The sequence below is a fragment of the Melospiza georgiana genome, chromosome 13 (genome assembly GCF_028018845.1).
Source record: "Melospiza georgiana isolate bMelGeo1 chromosome 13, bMelGeo1.pri, whole genome shotgun sequence".
Classification (NCBI taxonomy): domain Eukaryota; kingdom Metazoa; phylum Chordata; class Aves; order Passeriformes; family Passerellidae; genus Melospiza; species Melospiza georgiana.
In genome coordinates this window covers 15498806-15504202 of record NC_080442.1, presented here as the reverse complement: position 1 = coordinate 15504202, position 5397 = coordinate 15498806, and positions in this window count along the sequence as shown.

The following is a 5397-nucleotide window of genomic DNA, read 5'->3' as shown; positions in this document are numbered from 1 at the left end:
CATGTAATGCTCCACAGCAAATCTCTGCCTAGAAAATGTCCCAATGTTTAGGGGAAAAAAATATACTTAGCTAAAGACAATCACCACCTATAAATAAAAATCTGAGGTAATTTCAGCTTATTGGTAAAGATTGATTCATGTAACACACAAAAGTAGCAGTTATGATTCAGGCCTCTCCATCACAGCTCTGATTATTTCTGAATTTTCTTCCTGGGGCAATACTTGAAGCTAGCAGGCAGCTCAGATTTTGAGTGGTGTGGCTGCCAACACCAGGTTCCAAGGAGCCGTGCTGGTTTCCTCACATGGTCCAGTTATTTCAAAGGTTTGACTGGAAATTCTTCTGCTCTCATGGCAGAGGTGTAGAAATATGCTTTAAGGAAGATGAAATATCCTGAGGATATCCCAGAGATGGAATGTTCACTCTGAAACCTTCTTCCCTTCAAGCCCAAGACTACAAAAATTCCTTGGCTTGTCTCTGACCAACACAAGCTTATAGGCACACCATTGCAACAGGCATCCTCCACTGAGCACCAGTTCAGGGTCTGCTTTTTCAGAAAAGATACAGAAATTAGACTGATCTTTCTACCCCCAAAAAAGCCCAGCCTGATATGTCTATGTCAATGAGTTTGCTGGATTTAAATTTTTGAGGTACCTGCTTAAAATAAGGGGGGCGAAAAAAGCCCATACTAGGGGCTTGAAACGTTACATAAACTGGATTTACTAATCATCCAGTCTGCACCCTTCCAAGCCCTGTAAAATACATGTAGGTTAACATTATTAAATCCCACTTAAAAATAGGTTGGTTTTGTTAAGTGTGGCATGATTTTTACTGGGTGTTCTGCCCTCCTGGATTCTGGACCTCGGGGAGCACATGTAGGTACACGTGTCACTGGCTGATGCAGCCACCTGGCTGCCACCCTCCATCAGGTTCCCAGCCATTCCCCCTTATTAGGAGAGAGGGTTTTTTCTTATTTTAATCTGCGCATTGCACATGCATTTAATTTTACATAAAAATGCATGCATAATTAGGCATAGCAGCGATGAAACATTCCCATTTGGAAATGTCCTGCCCAAACCCACACAATTCAGTGTCACATTTGGTACCAAGGTTTTTTAGTACATGACAGTCCATTATCCATTAGTTCTGAATCTCTTCTGTTAAATGCCTTGTTTCGGTTAGGAACTGCACAGTAGGAAATTAAAACATGTTGATAGATTGGAAAGTTATTAAGCTTCCTTGCAGTGTTAAACAAGAATTTACAAGAATTCGCTCTCCAGATTTATCAGGGATATATTTACAGTACTTGAGTAAGTGTGAATATTACTCACTGGAGATATTTAGTCACATACTGTATCTCTCTGAAGGGAGACCATATTGCATTAAATGTCTCCACCATGTTCTGTAATTTGAAAGATAAATCCTTGAGTGCTGATTAGTCATATATTGATACAGAACATCTATTATTTTGGGTCTATAAGAAGATTTTCATCTCTGTAATATTAATTTCTTGGCTATCATCATGCTTTTTCTTAGCAACCATCTTTCATTATCATAACTCAGGCCACTCGATATTGTTAAATTTCCTCATGTACAGTGCCAGAAATGGCATTGCAGGTGGGGGAGGTAAAAAATCTTACTTAAATTAAATGGTTTGGTGTGGGCTTAAAACAAGAGCAGATATTGCTAAGGTTTTGTGTGAAGTTTTTCCAGTGACACATTTTATGGCATTAAGGAAAAAGCTCAGACTCACAGGGACTCCATTTCTACATCCGAAAAACTGGGTTGTAATGTAATTTCCCAGTGATATGGGGAGATGTTGTTTTTATTCCCAAATTATTATGTAATATATTAGTTAAAATAGGGTCCAATTGCTAAGATAAAAAATAGCATTTAGCACCTCGACTCCCACTGCATTCAAGTATCTGACTCTGCTTGGGTATCTGGTAAGGAAAAAAAAAAATAGGTGCTCTGTCTTGCATGTGTATTTCTGTCTAGTTATGAAATACAGGCAGCAATGGTGACCAGAATAAAACTTCAATTTACCAAAAGAAAAGATAAAATAATTTTGATAGTTTTGTAGGTAGTGGGAAATATCAACTATCTCTGATACACATGAGCTTTACTCAATACTCAAAGCCAAAATAGCTCTCGTAGTCCCATAGCTCAAAGTTGAAGTTAGGAGCAATTTTTAAGCATTGATTTTTGACTAACCATCAGTGTAGCACTAGATTTTTCTGTCTTTAAATCACAGCTGGGAATGGTATTCTCAAAATACTATGGTTGAGTAAGAATCGAACGGAGTTCCATGGAAAGTTACTTTTCACAATGCAATATTGTTCCTATACATTAGAGAAATATCAGTTCTCCTCGTCTGTCTTCAGCCCACTTGTCAGGAGAAAAAAATTGTCATGTTTTCAGGTTTTCTCATTTTTTTTCCCCCTTTCCATTAAAAAGCAAACAAAATCCCTGGAAAAATAAATGTCCACTAAAAAAATCCACACAGGGACCCTAATTTACTCCTCTCCAATGTAAATGTTTTGCAAGTGTTTCAGCAAAAGGAAGATTTTTTTTTTTTCCTGGACAACAAACACAGCCAAGGTATTTGGTGCCCTGATAGTGCCCTGCTAACACCTCCAAGCTGTGAGACAGAGGGGCTCAGACCCAGGATCTCATCCCTGTGCCTTCCCAACCCTCCTCTCTCTCTGCGAGGCAGCAATGATCACCACAGCACAGGCAGCTCCACATCCTTTGTGATCAGAGAAGCTGCTCTAACACCAGCAATTAATTTCTCCTATTGGGACATCAGGGGCTTCAAACAGTTCACAAGGGCGGCAAAATAGATGGCAAGACTCCAATTTTCTTCCATGAACTTTCTAGGTCAGAAATCAGGTTTTAAGGGCACAGGAGATCATACTGTCTGGCTTGCTCTATAATCCTGGAAAAGAGACCTGTCCTAGGCTGACCAGCTTGTGAATCGAGGCCACTGTTTTTCCTTTAGTTGGCCCTGCAGAAAAAATAGATTTTTCTTTGAGCTAAATGCTCAGAATTCTTATGGAAATAAAAAGGTGAAAAAAGGGAATGGAAACAAAAAGGAAAGGGAAATGGAGGAGGAAGAGAAAGGGAAAGGAAAAAGAGGTGAAGGGGAAGAAAAAGGGGAAGGAAAGGGGGGAATGAAATAATTTCTACTGTGTTAAACGCAGCTGGATATGTGCCTGCCATAATTTCACACACAAATCTTAACCTTTCCTCCCTCAGCTCGACCAGACTCCTGTAGTTCACAAAATGTTATCACAAGCGAGTTGGGCTGGCTGCACACTCCCGGCCCTGGGAGCATTCAGACCAGTATGAGACAAACCAGCTGTGCCAAATCCTGAGCTGAAGCCTTGCCATGAGGTTCATCTGGTTTAGATCAGAGGGCTATAGGGCAACTCTCATCAGAAAGTGCTGGGAATAGGAGACCTTAAACCTTTTCATTCCCGCAGTCCCTCAACCTCCAGATAAATTAAAATATTTAATCAAAATCTAATGGCAGTGATCTTGTTTGTAGAAATGCTTTATTATCCCGTGCATTTTAACCACAATCTGCCTGGTTCCTAATGCAACCTAAAGAACTAGTCGGCATTTATTACAAATGCAAGGCAGAAAGCTTCTGGCTCAGCAATTAATCACTGACATGGAGGAATTTCTTCTCTCCAGGTGGGGAACCCATCCAAAAACTAAGAAAAATAATCGGGCTAATTAATTCTTATCTGCAAAGAGCAATTAGATAAATGACCTAAAAACAGGCCTGTCACCCCTAGTGAGGTGCTCAGCTTCTAAATAGAATAATGTCTCTTTGCCAGGCCATCTCTGCAGTGAAATGGAGATCACAGGGAGGAAGGGGAAAAGACAGCATGTGGGGAGGGAATGGACTGATAGGGGAGTAGGTTAATTAGAGCTGAGACCAGCCATTGATATTAAAAAAAATTAAACCAAAGCTCTGCACTCGGGTAGATTTGCTATGATCCCATCACCTTCACAGCTCTGCCTTTGTGCAGCCAGAGGTGCTAAGGAGAGTGAAGCCACGTCTCCAAGCTACTTTTGAAGAGGAAATCCACTCACCAGGCTTGTCCACCACTGCATTGCATTTCACCTTGGTGAGTGGCATCCCTGACATGGCATCCTTATTAACTCTGAACTGTGTCTGCGGCATGGAACGATGGCACCAAAGTGAGATGCAAAATACTCTGCTTCAATTAGTTTGCTCCAGCAGACTTCTTCTGGTTTATATAGGAAATATGCAATGCAAAAACCTTCAGGAGAGAGCCAAATTAATCTAAGCAGCAAAAGTGAAGAAGCAGTAAGAGTATTTGTACAGCAGACCTTTGCTCATCTGCGTATCCCCAACAAACTTTTGCTGTCCTTTCAGACATCTCATAGCCAGGCAAAAACCAGGAGAGTAATCAAAATATGAGAGAAAGTGCTTTGGACACATTAGGATAATATTAAGAGTTTGTTTTTGCTTTCCTGTTCACAATTAAATTCCTTGCTCAGTGGCACCTTTTAAAAGGTATCTTTTCCCTGATCCTGCTGTTCTGCTTACTTATGTCATGACACCATGCCATGTCCAATGGCAGGGGACAAAGGGACACATTGAAGGAATTGATTCAGGCTTATTGAAGTATTTACAGAAATAAGCCTAAATGACCAGACATAAAATACTGCAGCAGTCAGATTAAAACAATCCACTGCAGTTATAGTTAATCAGGGCTTTAGCCTCCAAGGAACTGATTTGAGACTAACAAAGTGTTTTCCAGCTCCCAAACCCCATGCCAATCACGTTACTCCTGCCTTGGAGCTGTTAACAATACCAAATACAAAAGTCTGCAGATAGTTTTACTGTTTCCAATATCCAAAGCTTCTTACAGAAAAAAAGAAAGACTAAAAAAATTACCATCCTCAGGGCTACAGATGCTGGTAAGAGACCTTTGTCTCTGTCTGAAACCTTGTGTGACCAAGGTTCTTATAATTTATACAAAGCAGATGCCTGCTTAAATGCTTTACTCAAAGCTGTCATGGCCCCTACATCCAAGCAGTTCACAATAAATTACAAGGACTAATGGATTAGATTAAGATGCATGAAAACATTGTATATATTCTGAAGAATGATACTTCACCTACCAAAAAAAAAAAAAAAAAAAAAACACACCACAAAAAAAACCCCACTGCTGTGAATGTTTGGAAAGGAAAAGAGATATATATTCCAGTTAAGTACTTTGCTGCTTGCATTGGCTGAAACGCGGCGGCACAACAAAAGCAACCATCTGTGTTTAAACACAAAGGAAGAGACAAGCAAGTCTGTGTCAGTTTAAATTTATATTTTCCCTCGATGATGCTAATGTGAGGTTTAAGGCAGA